The following is a 23,163-nucleotide window of genomic DNA, read 5'->3' as shown; positions in this document are numbered from 1 at the left end:
GGTTGGAAGACCCTCCCCTTATCCCTCTCAGGTCGAATAGCATTATACAATATGATACTATTGCCGCAATGGCTCTATATATTACAAATGCTACCCATTCTGATAACCCCAATACACTTAACACAACTAAATTCCCACCTTTCCGCATTTTTATGGCGAGGTAAGCGGGCTAGGATAGCCTTGTCCAAGTTGATGTTGCCAAAGTACCGAGGGGGGTGGGGTTTACTGGATATTTCACGATTTGCCCTTGCGTGTCAATTAAGACATCTTCATGATTGGTTTTGTAGCACCACTTGGTTTTCTTTGCCTGAGAATGAATGCTTTGAATTTAGACCTTATCATTTTAGCTATCTGTTACATGTTAGGCATTTGCCTGATTTGCCGTTACTACATTCCCACCCCTTTTTGCAGGTAATGCGCATAGCTTGGAAGAGGTTATGTAAGTTGCTGAAAATCTCTTCTGTTACAACACCATAGCTCCCTGTGGCTGGCAACAGGGACTTTCCTCCCGGCTTGGACTCTGCAACTTTCAGACGTTGGACGACTCTGGATCTGCATTACGTATCCCAGGTGGTGCAGGATACGGGTACTCCGACTTCATTTGCTGAACTACAAACACAGTTCCATGTGTCACCTGGGGACTGGTTTGCCTATCGACAACTTTGTCACTACTTACATACTTTGACCTCGGTGCCATTGAAAGAGGAAGTTCAATCTAGTTTACGGGAAGCGCTCGATCTTACTGCTCCAGACCCTATCCCGTTGAAAATTTTCCATAGGTGCTTACGGGACCTATCCGGAGAACTGGACTTAATTGCTCTAGCTCAGAAATGGTCAGCTGATCTCCAAGTGCCCATCTCAGACGATGTGTTACGAAAGGGCCTTCGGGTGGGGAATGACCCTACCCTATCGGCAATAGAGAAAGAGCGAAATTACAAATTTTTATTGAGAGCGTTTTATCCCCCCAAGAGAGCTATGACTATGGGGATTAGCGCGACTTCTGGCTGTGGAAAGTGTGCACACCCTATGGCATCTTTCGGACATATGTTTTGGACATGCCCCTTGGTGTCTACATTCTGGTTAACCTTGGTGTCTGCGGTGGCCGAGCTTTGGGGATGCTCATGGAGGATGCACCCTACCTTTCTCTTTACTTTACAAATCCGTTTCCATCCACCTAAACAGGGGTGTGCGCTTTTCCTCAGAAAGACAATACTCATGGGCAGGAAATGTATACTGACGCAATGGCTTTCGCCTCAACCCCCTTCTCTTCAACAGTGGAGGTCACTAATGTTACAGCAAATGTTGTTGGAACGCAAGGATATCGTGGACTTGACGACGAAAAAGGGCAGGCTGTTCCGCCAATGTTGGTTCCTCTTTAGTTTAACATTTGTCTCGACTATTCAACAACAACTTTGGGATGTATGATTTGTATATTATTTACATACTTTGATCCCTTTTGAACTGTTTTGGTTTTACCGCTGCTGCTGCCCGGGTGGGGTGGGATGGGGTGGGGTGGGGAAGACTGGGAGGATTGGGGATTTGGGAGAGTTTTGTGAGTTAACAAAATGTTCTTGCTTTTTGTATGTTGGTTTTGACATGCTGTGTCAATAAAAATATATTATACATAAAAAAAGGTTTTCAGTGTATTGCATTAGACGGAACAGTGCTGTTTCTATAACTGAACCATGTTAAATTATATTCAGTGTGTTTTTTGCTGAATAAAAGTTTTATTGCATTTGACTACAGTGTACTGTGATTTTTCATGACTAAAAAGTGGTACTCCGTTTAAGCGCACACTCCGTTTAAGCGCACGTGGCGGTCCGGTCCGGAGGCCTTGCACTTAAGCAGAGTCGACTGTAATTAGTCCATATTTGAAGCTGAAAGTTTGTAAGATTTATACAGTTAATTCTATTGTGGTATAAATAAGACACCCCACTTTTGGTAGCTTTTCGGTCAGTGAGTCACATATGGTTTGTTTTCCCAACCCTCCTTTTTATTCATGTTTCTCTCTTCCTCCCTCTCTGAATCTCATTCCTGTCCTTCTTTCCCCTTGTACCTGTATCTGGCTAATGCTACCGCCATCTGATCCTCATTACAGATACCTTGTTCTTCCTTTGAGTGCTGGCCATGAGGTTTTATTTAATAATCAACTTTAGAAAAACCATGCAAAAGGAATTTGAATACTAGTCTTGCTTTGGTGCACCATATATGTACCCAGCCTATTAGTAAATATGATTTTCAAGATTTTATCGTGCTTTGAATTTTTCCTTTTTTTATTGAATAAACTACATTCTGCAAGCTTGTTTAGTAAATTGCAGGTTGGTATGGGACATCTGCATGTTGTTTTCCCTCTCTGTCCCTGTGGCCCAACATCTCTTCCTCTCTCCTCCCTCCCCACTCATGTGGTCCAACATCTCTTCCTCTCTCCTCCCTCCCCACTCATGTGGTCCAACATCTTTCTCTCTCCCTTTCACCTTTAAGTTCATCATTTCTCTCTTCCCCTCCTCCCTTCCCTACCCTAGGATCCATCATTTCTTCCCTTATCTTCTCAGGCTCATCTCTTCTCCCTTCCCTCCATCCCTCTGGCCCATGGCTTTTCTGTCTTACTGGACCTGGGGAGCTAGAGAAGAATTTTTTTTTTCTTCCTTCCCTCTCCCATGGATCCAGTATTTTTTCCTTTTTCTTCCCTCCACTTCCTCGTAGTTCCAGCATTTTCATATTTCTTCCTTTCCCCTTCCACTCCCAGGTACAACCTCTCTGGGGTTTTTTTCCCTCCTTACCTACCTTAAGCCATGTCTTCAAGGAGGTTTGTCAGCAGCCTATTGGGGGTCCTTCTGGGCTGGTGTGCCCTTATGCAAACAAGAAGTTGCAGCAGAAGGGGGCAGATTGCAACAGAAGAGAAGCTTCCAGAAGGCTTCAAGTAGTAGTTGTGAAATACTGCCACTGCCAGGAACCTCCTTGGAAAAAGCTGTTTAATGTAGATAGAGGGAGAGTCAGAGAGTGGAAAAGAAGTTGCATCTGTTTTAGAGGAAAGAATTTGTGTTACATTACAGTAGTCTAGTCAAGATCAGGGATTGCACTAAAATTTGGAAAGCCTGTTTCAAAAGTATTTTCTGATGGATCTTGGCTTTCTCATCACAAGGAAAGATTGTTTTATTATTGATCATGGCTCTTAATGGATAAGTGATTATCAGTTTCTACTCTTAAGATTCAGGATTGTAGTTCTAATGAAAAGTCTGTGTCTACTGTAATTCTTGGAGTGTAGCGTGGATCAGTTAAGGGTCCTAGCTAATAGAAATTGTTTTTGTTCTTATTTAGATTGAGGCAGTGGGTTGAGGTCCAGTTTTCTACGATGTGGACACATTTTTTGACAGTGGTGAGGGTGTTGGCTAATGCAGCCATTACCGGTATCATGATCATTATCTCATCTGCATAGGTGAAATATTTTATTTATGCAAGATCTAGGTTGACTCCCAAAGATTGTATTAGAAGGTTGAACACTAGTGAAAGTGGGGATCCTTGATAGACCCCACTGGGAAGGTGCCTGCTGTCAGAAAGAAAGTTCACCATACTTATATACAGCATAGTGCTGAGTGGTTAGGAAGCCTTTGAATAAGGAGAGGACTGGGCTGTTAAATCTGAAATCACTGAAGATCTCGGACATTTGATTGAAGCCTACTAGGTCAAATGTGCTGTTTAGGTAAAATTGGATTATGATTGTGCTGTGACCCTTACTTGGTAGTTCTTTGCAGTATGTTACTAGTGTAGTATGTTACTAGTGCTGCAACAACCATCTCAGTGCTGTGATTTTTTCCTGAGTCCCGATTGTGAAGGGCGGAGGATATTGAAGCTTGTAAGTAGCATTTGAGTTGTTCTGTGACATCTTTCCATCATTTTGATAAATAGGGAAATAGAAGCTACGGGTTGATAATTGAGGCTGAGTTTTGGGTTCTTAGGAATAGAAACATAGAAACATAGAAAAAGACGGCAGATAAGGGCCGCGGCCCATCTAGTCTGCCCACCCCACTGACCCTCCCCTATTTATCTCTGTGCAGAGATCCCACGTGACGATCCCATTTCTTCTTAAAATCAGGCACGCTGCTCGCCTCGATCACCTGAAGTGGAAGTCTATTCCAGCGATCTACCACTCTTTCGGTGAAAAAGTATTTCCTGGTGTCACCGTGCAATTTCCCGCCCCTGATTTTCCATGTATGTCCTCTTGTCGCCGTCGGACCTTTGAAAAAGAAGATATCTTCTTCTACCTTGATACGGCCCGTGAGGTATTTGAACGTCTCGATCATGTCTCCCCTCTCTCTGCGTTCCTCGAGTGAGTATAGCCGTAATTTATCCAGCCGTTCCTCGTACGGGAGATCCTTGAGTCCCGAGACCATCCGGGTGGCCATTCGCTGGACCGACTCAAGCCTCAGTGCATCCTTGCGGTAATGAGGCCTCCAGAATTGTACACAGTATTCCAGATGAGGCCTCACCATGGATCTATACAATGGCATAATGACTTCAGGCTTGCGGCTGACGAAACTCCTACATATACATCCCATGATCTGCCTAGCCTTAGATGAAGCCCGCTCCACTTGATTGGCAGCCTTCATGTCTTCACTGATGATTACCCCCAAGTCCCGTTCTGCAACAGTCCTTGCTAGGATCTCACCATTTAGGGTGTAAGTCTCGCATGGATTTTGACTGCCAAGGTGCATGACTTTGCATTTCTTGGCATTGAAGCTCAGTTGCCAGGTCCTAGACCATTGCTCCAATAGGAGTAGGTCGTGTTTCATATTGTCCGTTGTGCTCTTGCTTGTTATGTTACACAGTTTGGCGTCATCGGCGAATAACGTTATTTTGCCGCGAAGCCCCTCAGTCAAGTCTCTTATAAAGATATTGAAAAGGATTGGGCCCAAGACCGAGCCCTGCGGCACTCCGCTGATCACTGCCGTCGTTACAGAGGGTGTGCCATTTACCACAAGAGTTAAGATAATGCCTCCTCTTGATTTGGGGAAAAGGCCAGTTTGAGATGATAGTTGTTGGGGTGGCTGCTTTGATCAGATAAGATGAGTAGGTGTTGAGGCTGCAGTATGCTGTGGATATTTTAGGAGAAGCCATTTTGTGTCTTTGAATTTAATCTCTTCAACATCATTCTAAGATCTGTCTGTCTGGCAGTTCCATAGGTGGTTTAGTTGTAGTGGGTCTAGCTGGATTGGTGGGGTGGTTGGTCTTGTGTGGCATGAATATTTATTATAAAATAGTTGTTCGTGTTGGTTAGGTTATCTAATATTGAGAACAGTTTGTTGATTTTAAGATAATCTTCTGTGCTGATCTGTTTACATAGTAACATAGTAACATAGTAGATGACGGCAGATAAAGACCCAAATGGTCCATCCAGTCTGCCCAACCTGATTCAATTTAAATTTTTAATTTTTTCTTCTTAGCTATTTCTGGGCAAGAATCCAAAGCTTTACCCTGCACTGTGCTTAGGTTCCAACTGCCGAAATCTCTGTTAAGACTTACTCCAGCCCATCATACCCTCCCAGCCATTGAAGCCCTCCCCAGCCCATCCTCTACCAAACGGCCATATACAGACACAGACTGTGCAAATCTGCCCAGTACAGGCCTTAGTTAAATATTTAATATTATTTTCTGATTCTAAATCCTCTGTGTTCATCCCACGCTTCTTTGAACTCAGTCACAGTTTTACTCTCCACCACCTCTCTCGGGAGCGCATTCCAGGCATCCACTACCCTCTCCGTAAAGTAGAATTTTCTAACATTGCCTTTGAATCTACCACCCCTCAACCTCAAATTATGTCCTCTGGTTTTACCATTTTCCTTTCTCTGAAAAAGATTTTGTTCTACGTTAATACCCTTCAAGTATTTGAACGTCTGAATCATATCTCCCCTGTCTCTCCTTTCCTCTAGGGTATACATATTCAGGGCTTCCAGTCTCTCCTCATACGTCTTCTGGCGCAAGCCTCCTATCATTTTCGTCGCCCTCCTCTGGACCGCCTCAAGTCTTCTTACGTTCTTCGCCAAATACGGTCTCCAAAATTGAACACAATACTCCAAGTGGGGTCTTACCAATGATACAGGGGCATCAACACCTTCTTCTTTCTACTGACTATGCCTCTCTTTATACAGCCCATCATCCTTCTGGCAGCAGCCACTGCCTTATCACACTGTTTTTTCACCTTTAGATCTTCGGACACTATCACCCCAAGGTCCCTCTCCCCGTCCGTGCATATCGGCTTCTCTCCTCCCAGCATATACGGTTCCTTCCTATTATTAATCCCCAAATGTATTACTCTGCATTTCTTTGCATTGAATTTTAGTTGCCAGGCATTAGACCATTCCTCTAACTTTTGCAGATCCTTTTTCATATTTTCCACTCCCTCTTCGGTGTCTACTCTGTTACAAATCATCTGCAAAAAGGCACACTTTTCCTTCTAACCCTTCAGCAATGTCACTCACAAACATATTGAACAGGATTGGCCCCAGCACTGATCCCTGAGGGACTCCACTACTCACCTTTCCTTCCTTCGAGCGACTTCCATTAACCACCACCCTCTGGCGTCTGTCCGACAGCCAGTTTCTGACCCAGTTCTCCACTTTGGGTCCTAACTTCAGCCCTTCAAGTTTGTTCAACAGCCTCCTATGAGGAACTGTATCAAAGGCTTTGCTGAAATCCAAGTAAATTACATCTAGCATATGTCCTCGATCCAGCTCTCTGGTCACCCAATCAAAAAAATTCAATCAGGTTCGTTTGGCACGATTTACCTTTTGTAAAGCCATGTTGCCTTGGATCCTGTAACCCATTAGATTCAAGGAAGTACACTATCCTTTCTTTCAGCAAAACTTCCATTATTTTTCCAACAACTGAATGGAGGCTCACCGGCCTGTAGTTTCCTGCTTCATCCCTGTGACCACTTTTATGAATAGGGACCACATCCGCTCTCCTCCAATCCCCAGGAATCACTCCCGTCTCCAGAGATTTGTTGAACAAGTCTTTAATAGGACTCGCCAGAACCTCTCTGAGCTCCCTTAGTATCCTGGAATGGATCCCGTCTGGTCCCATCGCTTTGTCCACCTTCAGTTTTTCAAGTTGCTCATAAACACCCTCCTCCGTGAACGGCGCAGAATCTACTCCATTTTCTCGTGTAACTTTGCTAGACAATCTCGGTCCTTCTCCAGGATTTTCTTCTGTGAACACAGAACAGAAGTATTTGTTTAGCACATTTGCTTTTTCCTCATCACTCTCCACATATCAGTTCCCAGCATCTTTTAGTTTAGCAATTCCATTTTTCATCTTCCTCCTTTCACTAATATATCTGAAAAAATTTTTGTCTCCCTTTTTTACATTTTTAGCCATTTGTTCTTCCGCCTGTGCTTTCGCCAGACGTATCTCTCTCTTGGCTTCTTTCAGTTTCACCCTGTAGTCCTTTCTGCTCTCCTTTTCTTGGGTTTTTTTATAATTCACGAACGCCAACTCTTTCTTTTTTTGCGTTGGATTGTGAAATATTGCATGCAGACCTTAGGAAATTGGAAGACTGGGCATCCAAGTGGCAGATGAAATTTAATGTGGACAAATGCAAAGTGATGCATATTGGGAAGAATAACCCAAATCACAATTACCGGATGCTAGCGTCCACCTTAGGGGTTAGCGCCCAAGAAAGGGATCTGGGTGTCATTGTAGACAATATGATGAAATCTTCTGTCCAATGTGTGGCAGCAGCCAAAAAAACAAACAAGATGCTAGGAATTATTTATAAAAGGGATGGTTAACAAGACTAAAGATATTATAATGCCTCTATATTGCTCATCTGGAGTAGTACGTTCAATTCTGGTCTCCTTATCTCAAGAAAGATATAGCAGTACAAGAAAAGGTTCAAAGAAAAGCAACCAATATGATAAAGGGGATGGAACTCTTCTCATAAGAGGAAAGACTAAAAAGGTTAGGGCTCTTCAGCTTGGAAAAGAGAAGGCTGAGGGGAGATATGATTGAAGTCTGCAAAATCCTGAATGGAGTAGAACAGGTGCAAGTGGATCGATTTTTCACTCTGTCAAAAATTACAAAGAATAGGGGACACTCGATGAAATGCAGGATAATACTTTTAAAACCAATGGGAGGAAATATTTTTTCACTCAGAGAAAAGTTGAGCTCTAGAATACGTTGCCAGAGGTTGTGGTAAAAGTGGATAGCGTAACTGGTTTTAAGAAAGGTTTGGACAAGTTCATGGAGGAAAAGTCCATAGTCTGTTAAGTCATGGGGGAAGCCTCTGCTTGCCCTGGATCGTAGCATGGAATGTTGCTACTCTTTTGGGGTACTAGTGACCTGGTTTGGCCTCCGTAAGAACAGGCTACTGGGTTTGATGGACCACTGAGCTGACCCAGTAAGGCTATTCTTATGTTCTTATGGTAGTAATTTTATATTCTAGAATTTTCTGGTGCCAGTTAGTCATGTCTTCTGGAGAGGGGTGTTCACCAGTAGCACTCAGCTTATTGGTAAGCTCTTTTTAGGGACCTAAGTGCTGAATTGAACCACTTCTCTGATCTCTGGATTCTTTTGCTGCATTTGAGTGGGGCTAGTCTGTTTAGGATGTATTCATTGATCATTTTCCAATGGTCCAGGAAGTTTTGGTCAGAGATGGGGAGGGATAGTAATGAATTATCTATTTCATTCCAGTAAGACTCGGGGGCTACTTTTCTTCTATAAAAAGAGGCTAATCGGGGGTAGAGAGGTGTTGTGTTGATTATTGATATCTCTGTCCAGAATATGGTGAATTCTAGATATAGGTGGTTTCAACAAGGTACTTCGGATAGAGAATTAAATTCTAGGTAGCTTGTAGCTTGAGGTTGCTGCCACATTGGCATCGGCATGCTCTCTGATGTCATTTCTGGGACCCCCATCTAGGAAGTGACATCAAAGGATGAGAGGGCACTCTCTAAAGCTGAAAGGGGATAGATTCTATACAAACGTAAAGAAGTTCTTCTTCACCCAAAGAATGGTAGAAATCTGGAACTCTCTTCCGGAGGCTGTTATAGGGAAAACACCCTCCAGGGATTCAAGACCAAGTTAGACAAGTTCCTGCTGAACTGGAACGTACGCAGGTGAGGCTGGACTCACTTAGAGCACTGGTCTTTGACCTGAGAGCCACAGCATGAGCGGACTGCTGGGTGGGATGGGCCACTGGTCTGACCCAGCAGCCGCAATTCTTATGTTATGTTGCTATGACGCCAATGTGGGCATGCTGCTCAAACTGGAGAAGTTAAAAAGATACGGGAAAGGGGCGTGTGTGTGGCAAGGGAGGGGACGGGGAAGAGGGTGGCGGAGGGGGTGTCACCGCCACAGGCACTGCTCGCCCTTACTACGCCATGGTTGATAACTATGCTGCTTAATGTGCATTAACCCTATGCTTACAATTGATTTGCACACATTGAAATGTTCCGAGTTCCTTTTTTTTTATTTTTTTAAATTAAACTAATGTGTGAAATGAACAAAAAAGTTCAAATATTGGGGGGATAAAGCATTAGAGGGGAGAATATGAAGCAACATGTAGAAAATGGCAACAGTTCCAAGCCCTGTGTTATGGCTGTTAGTTGTCCAAGTTTATTTATTGAAATTTTCTTATTACAAAAACTTAACAATAGAATACAAGAAATAACAGGAAATAAATATATAAAAAGACACACTGTATCAAATAGGTATCTAAACGAACCCAAATCTTATATACACATACCCAGTTTTTCTGTCAGAGAGAGTTCAGATTTATGTGTTTAAACTAAACCTTACGTTTGTCTACCGCATCATCTCCATAAAGATAGAGCTCGGCACGGTTTACAGGTAATTCAATAAATGAGGGAAGGACATAATAAGAAATTAGAGGTTATGAAGAGGATAGCTAGCTTTACATTTTAAATAGATAGCTTTACGTTTTGGAGAAAAGCCAGGTTTTCAGATGCTTTCGGAATAATTGGCATGAGCCTAGGTTCCGCAGCGGGGCAGGGAGGTTATTCCAAAGCTCAGTGAATTTGAAGAAAAGGGATTTCCCTAATTTACCTGCATACATGACGCCTTTTAACGAGGGGAAAGATAGTTTGAGTATGTGGGCAGATCTGGTAGTGTCAAGTCTCAAAGAATTCCAGGATAGTGGAATTGGAGGAAGAATGCCATGTAGGATCTTGAAAATTAGGCAGGTACATTTAAAATGAATCCTAGAAATACCGGAAGCCAGTGAAGTTTTGTAGAACACACTGCCACCAAAAGTGAGCACTAAGGAAGGAATTATTTTTCCAGTTTAAAAGAATACATTTTATAGCAATTGAGACATGAATATCATACAATCTAGCTTGAAATGATGTAAATATCCCTTGAAATGTTGCAGAGCCAAACAAGATTCAATGCCCTGATATCCCCTCAGCAATATGCTATGGCTGTTAGGCTTCCAAGGAGGCTGAGGTCAACCCAGTGGAGCAGCCAGTTTTGATACCTTGGTCCTTCTGGTAGGAGCAAGGTTGACCATTTGGAAAAAGATGGAGCGGAGAGGAGTCGCCACTATTTAAATGTAGGAATTTGTGTTCACGTACCCAGAGTGATAGATATCTAATCAGGAGAACAACTGAGTAATCTGAATGGGCGAACTCAGGGCAGGATTAACCAATAGGCCAAGTAGGCACGTGCCTAGGGCCCAAAATGGTCAGGGGGGCCCGATGAAGGAGGGCATCAACATTGTTTTTTCCAAACGGCGATGGGCCCTTACAGCATCGATCTGCAACACAGGCCCCCCCCCCCCCATCAACAACGTGGCCCCCCCCATCGCCGTAAAGTAAGACAAGCAAGCAACGCGGGTAAGAAAGGCAACGGGAACTGTAATTTTGCAAGCGGTGCTGCTTGCCCAAAGCATACCTCTGACGCAGCTTCCTGTTTCCGCCTGGGCACATGGTGGGGTGGGACGGGGCAGGGGGGCCCAGTGTACTTGTGTGCCTAGGGGCCCTCGACGAATTAATCCTGCCCTGGGCGAACTGTATTTATGTGCTATCTTCTGCTCTGTTAGAAGTGAGATTGTGCTGGTTTGTGAATTTTCTCTGACCTGGTGATATCTTATGTACCAGCATTAAATATTTGAATCAAGCCATTAAAAAGCTATGAGACTACAAGACTTCAAACAACAAACGTCACACTTCTGGATCATTCAGTATGCAGAAGCTCTTATATGAAATTAACCAGACACCAAGCTGATTAATGGAATATTTAATCCTAAATAAAGTAGAGCAGCAGAAGTTTATATAGAAGTTATTTTCGTGAATAATCAAAGGTCAAAAGTAAGTAAATTAAAACAAAAATGCTTCAATATAAACAGAGCGCAGAAGTTTTACCTAGTAACGCACTGCAACAGAGGACAGCAGATCAAGACTGATTGGCCCACCCACTCTGCTCAGTTGTCATCTATACTGCTCTAGCTAAGGATATAGGGCCGATTTCAGAAAATGGTGCTGACGCTTAGGTGCTTAGTGTTATTTTAGAAAAGGTGCTCCAGGATTAATGTTCTATATAGAATAGTGCGTAGTGTTGATTCTTGTGACCATCTTTGGGAACAAGTTTCAAGTTGTATTATATTTGCTATACCACTAAAGGAGCCTAAGCGGTTTCCATACACATTGTATAAAATAGGAAAGACGTACGGGGATTGTTTAAAAACAATGGACATACACATACTTGACACAAGAGGTATAAACAATTAACGGCTACATCATAAAATAAAAGGGAGGGGAAAGGGCCAAGCCAAGAAGATTGCAGATGAGAAGGACTTACCAGCTGAAACCTGGTATAAATCCTGGTGTGTAAATTGAGCGCGCAACACCAGAATTCTGTAACTCTGCACACATCTTTTTGGGATGGCCATGACTTGTCCATACCCTCTCGTGGCCACACCCATTTTTGGTTGTGTGCTATGGGATTTGGGCACACAATGTTATAGAATATCACACAGCCAGATGTGTGTGCATCTTAATTGGTGCCAATTAATGTCAATAATTAGCATCCAATTAGACTGTTAATGGCTCGTTTAAGTTGCTTGCACATCAGGATTGCATGCAAAATTAAGAACTTAATAGCCTTACTGGGTAAGGCTATTAATGATCCATCTAGCCTAGTATCCCGTCTTCATGGAGGCCAATCCGACTCGCAAGTACCTGGCAAAAACCCAAATAGTAACAGCATTCCATGCCACTGATCCAGGGAAAGCACTGGCTTCTCTTATATCTGTCAACAGCAGACAATGGACTTTTTCCTCCAGGAACTTGTCCAAACCTTTTTTTAAAACCAGCTACATTAAACACTCTTACCACATCCTCTGGCAACGCATTCCAGAGCTTAACTATTCTCTGAGGGAAAAAAATATTTCCTTCTATTGGTTAAAAGATCCAAGGCCCCCTTCACCTCAAAAACTGCAAGGAGGGTACTGGTGCGGCACCAATTCTCAAGCACTACCAGGGTCCTTCTCTGCACAGTTCTTCTGCTTGTGTCCATACCTACTGTGCATCAACTTCCTGTTTCTGGTTGGGTGGACTGCAGCAAAGGAACTGTGCAGAGGAGGCACAAGGATAGCACAAGAGAATTGCTCCTGCATCAGTGATCTCATTGTAGTTTTTGAGGCGAAGGGGGGGGGCTTCGGAACCAGGTGGGGAGGTTATTTGTTGAAACGGGTTGGGGAAGGAGGGAGGAAGAAGGGAGAAATGTTGAATTTGGAAAGGAAGAAAGGAGAGAAATGGGGGACACATGGATGGAAGGGAAGGAGACTGTGGCACATGGAGAGGAAGGCAAGATGGGAGAGAAAGAAGATGTGCACATGAATGGAGAGAAAGGAGAGAGATTTGAGATGGAGGCATAAAAATGTAAGAAAACTGAATATAAAAATTGGTGTTAAAGATGAATGTAGTGCAAAAGGTGATGGAGAGGAAAGAAACAACAAATTCATAAGGAGGCTTTGGAAGCAGAATTAAGAGCACATAGGGAACAAGATGATCAGATAAAAAAATGGCAGATAACAAAGGTATAGGAAAATGTTTATTTTCAATTTAGTGATTAAAATATAAAACCAGATAAAAATTTTCCAAATTGACATATTTTGAACTTCTCAGGAAGAAATGCATTACTTTGTTTCTTTTGTGGTATACTGTGAACAGAGTCTGGCATATTAGGGTTTTATTTGTGTACAATAGTATTTTTAGCTTGTGGGTTTGTGTTTGAAAAGGATTTTTTTTTTCTGTTTTCTGTATGTGTGACCGAGGCCAGGTGTTCTGGTGGGTATGGAAGTCCAGAAACATTACTTGCTGTTGTGGCCCCAAGTAGGAAGATATTTGTTGGCTCTTTCAGCTTTTTTTGGACTCAATACAACCCCAACTTAAAAATTAGTGAAGACCACTATCCTATCGCCTACTGTATTTTTGCAGTGATTTGTGTTGAGAGTGGGTGTTGAAGAACTCGCAACACTTCGCAGCTTGCGCAATGTATGTTTGTTAAAATTAAATAGTTACAAAAAAATAAGGAAACGGGATACTGTGCTAGATGAACCATTGGTCTGACCCAGTATTGCTATTCTTATTCTCTTTGCAGGGTTTTGTATTACTTCTTGATGTACTTCTAGGCATTGAAGCGGAGCTTTCTGTAGCAGTTACTGAGGTGACCTTGCATCTTCCTTGACCTCTATGATAAAAGCAAAATATAAATGATAGTTAATTTTAAAAAATTTCTGCATACAGTGTGTTTTGTGTAGTTTTAATTATGTGGTTACCATTATGTATTCTTAATAAGATTATATTGTGTATATGAAGATTGAATGGAAGAAATGGCATTACAATTAGTACTATATTATGGGGTGGGGCTTGGGTGTGGTCTAGGGTGAAGATTTTGGGCTCCCCCAAACAAAAAGTGTTCCACTGCCTATGTTTCTGCATCTTTCTGCCACATTTTCATGGCCTTTAACTGCCTTTCTTGGTATTTAAGACATTTCTCCCCCTCCATCCAGTTCACAGAATAATCTCTTGGGACCGATACCTGTACGATCAATGTTTTTTTTTTTACTTTTTTCTTTTACCACTATATCCAGTTCCCTTGTATCCAGATTCAGTTGGTTGGAATGGGGATGTCCCAGGTGACCATAACCCCTTCATTCTTCAGAATTCTTTTAGGGTCCTGATCCCAGTGCTTAGAACCAAAGACTTCATGAACAGGTAGAACTAGCCAGTGTTGCCTAATGATGGCACTAGTCTTCCCAGCCAGCCCAGAGAACTGAAAGACATGAGAAGAGGAGAGGAATTTTGGATTTTAGCTCATGCCTTTTTCAGTTGTAGCTCAAGGTGTGTTACCTTTAAGTATATTGGATGTTTTTCTGTCTCCCCCAAAGCCTTACAGTCTGTCTGTAACTGAGACAAAGGATGGTTAAGTGCTGTGCCCAGTTTCACATCCTTCTCTTTTATATCTGTGACTGTACAAAGCCTGGAGATGCCAGATATATATATATTTTTTAACCCAAATATAAGGTCACCCCTGCTTTGTGAATCTCTGTTACTATAGCTTTTTTATTTATAATTCTGTAAATCAGTACAGATAGTGTACCTTGAAAAACTACTCACTGATGACCACATTTTCAATGATCTGGGATGACGGCTTTAAAAATATTTTTTAAAAAAGTGTTCCTGTCTGTAAGTTTACTGTATGAAGTAATACAAAATCCTGCTGCTACTCTGTGAATTTTGTAATAGATTAAATGCAGTAAACGGTGCCACATACAAAAGAGAGCAATTCTATAAATGGGCACCACACATTAGGTGCAATATTTTCCTGAGGCATTGTGCCTATAAATGCATGCGTATAATTGGCATATATGGTAAATTTAAGTGCCCTATTAAGAGTGACGGGAACTGTATGAAAGCGCTATCTTGCGGTGCACTTACTTTTATGTATATATACCAATGTACATCTTAACATTTTTATAAGGGCGGTTTCCATGTATAAATCCTGCTTTATACATGGATAAAAAAACATTATTCCCATAATGTACCGAATAGAGAGATTTTATTACAAAAAGTAAATCAAATAGCTGTATTTTTTTTTTTGTCCTGGTGGTTGGATGGGAGTGAGCATGGGATTTTCCAGGTGCTAGGCCTCTCTTGGGGGAGGGAGGAACATGAAGGGATCCCACTGCCTCTAAGTTGATGACTTGCGTGTCTTCTTGCTACTAGAGGTGGAAGAGGAACAGCATTTCATGACTGGGATGAAAGAGAAAGCCTAGTTCGGATCAAGAGGTACGTTAGAAAATGCAAACATGGCAAGAGCTAAAGAGAAAGGAAGGAGCACCACCATTATGGCTGGAGTGGTCAAACCAACCAATCTCCAGCCCTGCCTCGGGGCGTAGTGAGGATAAGGGGTGCCAGGGCTGTGGCACCCCCTCCCACTGTGTGCACCCCTTCCCTTCCCCCGTAACTCTATAACATTCCTGGCTTGAGCAGCAACCCCAACCTGCTGCTCCCACTAGCATTGGCTCTTCCTCTGGTATCACTTCCTAGGTGCAAGTCCAGGAAGTGATGTCAGAGCCGATGCTGGCCTAAGCAGCAGGTTGGGGCTGCTGCTCACCCTGGGAACTTTAAAGGGGCATGGGGGAGGGGGGGTGGAGAGGAGGACAGGCGCTGGTGCCACCATCAAGGGTGGACTGGCTTCCGATCCCTCCTTACTGCATCACTGCCTCCAGGCTCTGCTGTTGCTGATTCTTTATTGGATAAAATACTGGTCAGGCCATGACCCCAGTGACCCAGCCCATTCTGCTGCCTATGGTAAGAACTAGAGAATGACATGGAGACAAATTTGCCGCCGTCTCCGCAGGAACTCAATTTCCCCATCCCGTCCCCGTAAGTTTTGTCCCTGTCCCATTCCTGTAAGCTCTGCCTTAACCAGACAAGCCTCGAACACTTATGATTTTAAAGCGTTTGAGGCTTGTGCAGATGAGGACGGAGCTTGCAGGAACGGGGCAGGGACAGGAAAAGAATTTGCTGGAATGGGACAGGGAAAATGAGTTCCCGCAGAGATGGGAAAAAATGGGTCTCTGTGTCATTCTCTAGTAAGAACTACACCTACAAAAAGGGTCATCTCTTCCATTCTGGGATCAGCTGTATCTGTCTTTCTCACGAATATACAGTACTATGGTACATGTTATATGTATTGATGCTAGTGAGCGTTCATGTTTACTGTTGTGTTTTGTATAGTTTTCACATAGTTGTTGTGGAACGTTTTCCTCATTGACGAGTGATTTTGGGGGTTAGGATATTGCCAGTGCTGTATACTACTGAGAAGGACAGATGCTACTGAGGGGACGAATTGACCAAACAGTTATAGCAGTTTATTTTATTAATTTTCTATCCTGTCCTCCCCAAAGAGCTCAGACGGGTTATAGGTTAACATACATAATACAGTGCTCCCCCCCGAATTCGCGGTTGGCGGTTCATGGTCCCGGTCATTCGCGGTATTTTCTGACCACGAATGACTGGGCAGGAGAGGTTCCGCTGGAGAGGCCTCTCCTGTCTCCCCTGCCTAAAAACTGTATATTCGGTTTTTCATAATTCGCGGGGGTTCCTGGATTGGAACCCCTGTGAATTTGGGGGGGGGAGTATTGTATACAGTTAACAGGTTACAATTTGCCATAGATAGTACAAGCTTTTTTTTTTGGTACAAGCTTTTATCTTAACTCGACACATAGTCAGGATCTAAAACCAATATACATAATATACAAGTTTACAGGTAGCAATTGTTTGTCCTTTATGGCATGATAGGGCATTGGTGTGTTTTTCCTTTATTTTAAATATTCTTTTGATACTTCCATGGTTGCAACATTTTTCTATCATTTATTTCAATGGAGCAGGAGTGAATAAATGTGAAACAGTATGAATATGAGACAAACCTTCTGTTGAAACATGGATAAACATTTTTGCTTCTTGTCCTATTTGTGGTGCTTGGTTTGCTGTTTCCATAATTCAAGAATGCTCCATATCTACTTTTCCTAGAGGTGAGAGACCTCACTAGAGTGACCATGCATGGCTAGCAAGGGATAATGAGGTGCATTCATATTGTAACAAGTCCGAGAATGCATTCTGTGCTTTGGAGCTGTCTGGCCCCAAGTGCCTCATTATATTCTCATTATCAACTTGTTTGCTGCCCTTTGGCCCCCTGAAGCTATCCCTTCCTGAATAGCTGTTCACCATGGCCTCCTTTTTTTTAACCTCTAAAGGAGAAATTAAGCCTTTACAGGATCATGGTCAATTTACTTTAGAGGAGGACAAGGCTTTCCCCAGGGTATCCAAAGACCATCCTGCAATAAAAACTATGAGGAAAAGGAATTGGTCTATGAGCATAAGCAATTTTCCACAGGCTAATTAGAAGAATATATAAACTGTCAAAAGATTTTCCATCCCATAGATAGAGCCAAAGTTGTCTTGCATTTTATAAAACTACCTTTCCAGTCGACACTCAATCGACTTCGAAGGACCCCATGGAACAGGCTAAAAAAAAGTTGGATTAGCCATGAAAAACTCTTGACCTATGGTATATGACTTAAAAACAGCCATTTATTTAGCTTATGCCTCGTCATCATTGATCAGATGGCTTCAAAATATAGAAGGATATGGTTTAACTTAGGAAGATTTTGAGTATAATGAAATCTTTACTCTTCTTATTTTGAAAGCCAACTTTCTGAGGGAAACAGCATATGACACTATAATATCTGTGGTCAGGAACTTGTCACTGAATATCTCGGCATATAGCATTCTGTAGTTGAAATACTAGCAAGCAGACACTGCATCTAAGGATTTTCTCCCAAATTAATCTTTTTAAAGGTATTTCTTTTATTTTAAAAGGCTTAAACCCTTTATCAAAGATCAGGCAGATCAAAATCTGTTCTGCCTCAAGACAAATAAAAGTCCCTGTGCTAGTGTTAATTCACATATGGACTTACAGTATTTATCCAAGTATTAAATGCACCTTCTGAAAACTATATTTTAGTGTGTGTTAGTGATATTAACACACTTTTCTCAACATTAATTCATTGTAATGTGTTAGGATAATTGAATGTATAGATAAAATGCAAAGATAGACTATTCAGCTCATTTGAATATACAGTCTGTTCTTATTATTCATGGTAATATGGTTCTCAAATGTTTGCGAACTGCAAAATCATGAATAACGAAACGCTGAGTCTATGGGGAAAATAGAGGTTAGGCTCCAGCAGTACACGTGCCTTCAAAACTGCAGAATGTAAACCATGGATCTTGTTGGGAAAGTAGGGTTAGGTTCCTGCATGGGATGGCACTTGGTGTACCTGTAATTCACTCTCTGGATGCTTGGGGGCCAAACGCCCGGCTGTGAGGTAAAAGTGAAAGCAAAGAGAGCCATTTTTTTTTTTTTTTTTTTTAAAGAGACGGTCTGCGAATGTACGAACAAAGTGGCACGAATGGGGAATATTGATAGCAATTGATGTAACTGTGGATACATGAAACTGCATATCAGGAATGCGTAAATAACGACTCATCTAATATTTCTCAGATTTTTCAGGTTTTCACAATAGTCCAATAATTTTTCCATAACGTGCTCTAAAAGATCTATTCTCTCCCTTTCATTTACACCAGTCTCCATGTATGATGCAAGGGCTTGACACCTCCCAGATTTGTCCATTGTAAGTCATTCCTTGTTTAATAATAAAAGAATAATACAAAAGACTAAAACTGATCTTGAGAAATTCTTTATCAGCACATGATACAAACTATCAGTGGGATGGGGTTCTATCTTCAAGGGGGGTGCTGGCGCCTCTCCACACCTCTTGAAATGTTCACCAGTGCGAGAAGCATTTTCCACTTGCTGCTTACGCAAGCCCCAGCTCCCTTCTGACATCACTTCCTGGCAATTGTAAATATAGTGTACTTAGCTGCAATAGTAAACCTAATATTAGATGTGAATATAGGGAGGACGATTGATTTGATATGAACATATGCAAATAAGAAGGATGATCGATGTGCCGGTAACATAAGTAGAATGACTGATTATACCATAATTATGCTGGTCTTAATAACTCTGTACTGTAACACTGCTACAGAAGCACCTGTAACGCTGTATAGAGCCCATGTATAGTAACACCTCGCAGAAGCTCTTTGTAACTCTGTATTGTAACACCTTTACAGCAGCTCCTGTATTGTAACACCTTTGCAGAAGCTCATGCAAACCGTTCTGAATTGACTCCGCAGTCATTGGTAGTGCTATAGAAGCTCACAATAAACAGGACAACAAAAGGGTGCTGAGGCCCGCGCAAAGCAGCGGGTGGAAGGTGCTGCTTATGCCAGTGAACATTTGAAGAGGTATGTGAGGGGGTTCACGGCATGGCGATGCTGGGCACCACTGCCCCAGGTGCCGCTCTTCCTCACTACGCCACTGCAAACTGTCGGTCAGCTTGCAATTGGTGTGTTCTCTCAGAGCTTTGGAATTGCAAACTGGCTCCATAAAGAATATAAAACTAGATGTAAGAACAAGATTGATTACCCGATGGGCATTGAGGAGCTGGGAACATACGTCCGAGGAACTGAAGGAAGTATTGGTTTGTTGAAATAAATTGTGCGCATCACATTTACAAATTATCACTTTTCCACTCAATGATTTTCTTTAGCAGCCTCTCGCTCTTTCTTTAATCCAGGGGTGTCAAAGTCCCTCCTCAAGGGCCGCAATCCAGTCGGGTTTTCAGGATTTCCCCAATGAATATGCATGAGATCTATTTGCAGGCACTGCTTTCATTGTATGATAATAGATCTAATGTATATTCATTGGGGAAATTCTAAAAACTCGACTGGATTGTGACCCTCGAGGAGGGACTTTGACACCCCTGCTCTAATCGATTAGATTCATAAAAAACATAAGATGCCTTTAAATATGTAATCATGCATTTGACTGGAAATTTCAGAATAAAGTAGTTCCACGAGCTAAAACTTGAGATCTATACTGAAGAAACTGTTTGTTTTCTTCTATCCTGGGTTGTTTTAGAAACATCTAGAAACATATGCATTTTCTGACCACAAAACAGGAAAATTTTTTTTTTTTTCAGGAATTTATTTTTTCAAAACTAAATTCTTATCGACCTCAGAGGAGAAGGTAACCCGGATGGCAGCACATTCAGATATCTCATCTTGAGTTGTTGCTAAAGAAAGCAGCCATATTATCCAATGGATTTCTCTGTTCCTCAGATCCACCTGACACCATACCCTCCTGCTCTACACTCATCCTTCTTGGAAGACAGAAACATCTAAGGCTCCTTTTACTGAGCTGCGGTAGCGTTTTTAGCGCACACTGCAGATTAGCGTGTGCTAACTCCCGTGCTACACGGAAAAACTAATGCCAGCTCAATGGAAGCGTTAGGGTTCCGCTAGCGCAGCTTAGTAAAAGGAGCCCTTAGTCAATACAATTGTCTTAGCATTACTCAAAATTAGAAACTCTTTAAAGTATTTTCTCAGCAATATCTCCGCTGATAATAATGGACACACAAGAAAATTTAAAATTTTCCATTAACTTAAGCTGCCTGTGTAACCAAAGCCTATCCTTAATCGCAGGGAAGCTTGTTTGTTGTAACACACTAATCTGAAATTCCATTCTGTTTTTAGTCACTTCTAAAGATTTAAATTTTCTATCCATATCATCAATTTTAGATGCAACTCACTCAGAAAAAGTACAGATTAGACCCTGTAACAATGCTTCAGTCCTCTTAACCACCTTTTAGACATCTAAAAGTGATATTTGTTGAGGTATTACCTCAGAAGAGGGTACCTCAATAGCGAATTCTACAAATTCAATCTTAGATTCTACTGGAGGTGGTAACAATAGAGGTTGACCCAAAGTCATATTCTCTCCTGGCAGGGAAATACCAATTTGGGGAAATCCCCCCCCCCCAGGTGATAGATGAGAGGCTGAAGGTAGAGCGGGGGAGGCCCTCTCTCCAGAACTTATGGAGGCACCTGAATCATTCCCTACATGAAGAGAAGGAGAACAACTTTTCATCAGTGGCATTAAATGTTTCTCAATAGACCCTGAGGTGTACTAGTCAGCATAGATCTAGATTTCACTTTGCGCTTCCCCATCATACAGCAACAATTAACCAAGATATTCAATTTAATTTTATCCAAACTCCATTGGGGCTCCAAAGGGGCTCACAAGGGGCCTTACATGCCTCTTAGGGCACACCCCTTTGGCCATGCCCTGCGGCTGTGCCACAGAAAGTGGCTTGATTTTTTTATCTCTGGCATCGGCCCATTTTTCTGAAGTCACCAGGCACTTGAAAGTCCAAGAAAGCACTCGCAATGCCAGGAACTGCAAAATGTCTCTTCTCCCTCAGGTAACTCAAACCCCTTGCTCTCCCTTTAATTGGCGTTTTAATTAAAAGCTAATTAAAATGATTAAAATAGATTAATTAAAGTTGCGTATAGAACTCAGCATGGTGTCTACCTGCGCCTACGTCAAGATGCCTACCCGCACCTACATGTGTCTACCCACAAAGTAGGCATGGTTACGGGTGGAGAATAGGTGCGATATGACTTAGGCATCGGTAAAATAGGCCAGAAAACCCCTGGCCTAATATAATGGCACCTAATAGGTGTTGGTAGACATCATAAGTTGTTAGGTGCTGCTAGACTCGATTCTATACATGACACCTAATAGAGAATGACATGGTGACAAAATTCATCACCGTCCCCGCGGATAACCGAGGGAAATAATCCCATGTCATTTTTCAGTGTCTATCTCAACCTCAGTCCTTTTACACCAGCATTCTGTAAAGCAAAGCTTGAGGGTCAGTGGTTGTAGCCATTCATACTTTGATTCTTCCCTCGCTCCTTAAAGAGTGACATGAAGATGGTTGCCTGTGGGGATGGGAACGGTGATGAATTTTGTCACCGTGTCATTCTCTAACACCTAACGGTTGATTGACAGCTGGAGGAGTTAGATGCCACTAAGCACCATGTATAGACTTGGGCCCTACGCAATAATTGCAAAACTGATGGTTAGCATGCAGTAAGTACAGTGTGCTAACTGTAGTATATAGTCTACACCTACTCTTCCCCGACTTGCCAAGTTCCCGCTCCTAATACAACATGAAGTTAAGGTGCTAGCTGCCATGTTTTTTGACCCCCTGGTGCAGAAGCAATTAACATATACTGAGTTACCCGTTGACTTCTCAGCACACGTTAGTAAAAGGGCCCCTGCTGCTTAAATTGTGCTGCCTGCACTGCCGCGGCTATTTGAAAATAAAAACAATTTATAGTAAAAATGAAGTATATTTCTAACGCTTGAGCCTATGTAAATTTAAAATTCTTCAATTATTTCATATTAAAGTTTCTTGAGATTTTCTGGTTTCTATTGTGTCTCTGCCTGTGGGGATTTGTTTTATGTTCTGTTCTGGTTGGCTGAGAACAGATTTACATTTACACAGAGGTACATTATTGATGTACATTTTAGCTAGATAAATAATGACCATGGCTTTATTAAAATTCTTTTAGGTTTTGTCTGCCCTCCTCATTTCCATCTCACCATGGACAGAGTAAAGAATATATTTATATTTGTAATGTATTCTTTTAAAAGTCGGGAATAGTTGTTGAGGCCCATCTGAACATGAACCAGAGGAAGGGCACAATAAGACCATCATTAGTGGCACCTGGGACATTAATCCCCCATCCCCCTTCCTTCTGGCCAGGACTTTACAAGGATCTTGAATATCAAAGAAATTGTTCCTTTAAGATGTGACCTGGAAGGCAGAAACAGAGAGACTGCCAGCCTTCAGAGCAATGCATGAGCCATATAGGCAAAAATTTGGATATTGCAGGTGCTGCTTAGAGAACCCCCAGCAATCTTGCTACAGTAGACTCTGTATCCAGCATCCATGGAGATTGGTAGATGCCAGATAACACTAGTTTCTGGTTCCTCCTTCCTATCTTCCTTTCTGTTCTGGGTCACTTTCTCTCCCCCTCCTCCCCCCACACTTATGGTTCCAACATTCATCCATCTCTCCTCCCCTGCCCTTCACCCTGCAGGTCCAGCATCCATGTCCCTTCCTCCCCCCAGCTCTGGTATCTTTTGCTTGCGACTCTT

General features: G+C 42.2%; 1 protein-coding gene across 7 annotated transcripts in view; it reads left to right on the top strand.

Moving 5' to 3' along the window:
* Positions 1 to 23,163, top strand: part of DPF3 (double PHD fingers 3) — a 419,567-nt gene that overhangs the window by 76,239 nt on the left and 320,165 nt on the right. For 2 of the 7 annotated variants that reach the window (XM_033952009.1, XM_033952012.1), the window contains exon 2: positions 13,618 to 13,683. The exons of 4 other annotated variants lie outside the window; for them this stretch is intronic. The gene's annotated coding sequence lies outside the window, so the exon portion shown is untranslated. Of the gene's footprint in view, positions 1 to 13,617; positions 13,684 to 15,245; positions 15,309 to 23,163 lie in introns of all 7 variants that reach the window. One more of the 7 variants, XM_033952010.1, reaches the window with a different exon arrangement.

Source organism: Geotrypetes seraphini, chromosome 7, assembly GCF_902459505.1.
Source record: "Geotrypetes seraphini chromosome 7, aGeoSer1.1, whole genome shotgun sequence".
Taxonomy (NCBI): domain Eukaryota; kingdom Metazoa; phylum Chordata; class Amphibia; order Gymnophiona; family Dermophiidae; genus Geotrypetes; species Geotrypetes seraphini.
This window is presented reverse-complemented; position numbering and strand designations above follow the sequence as displayed.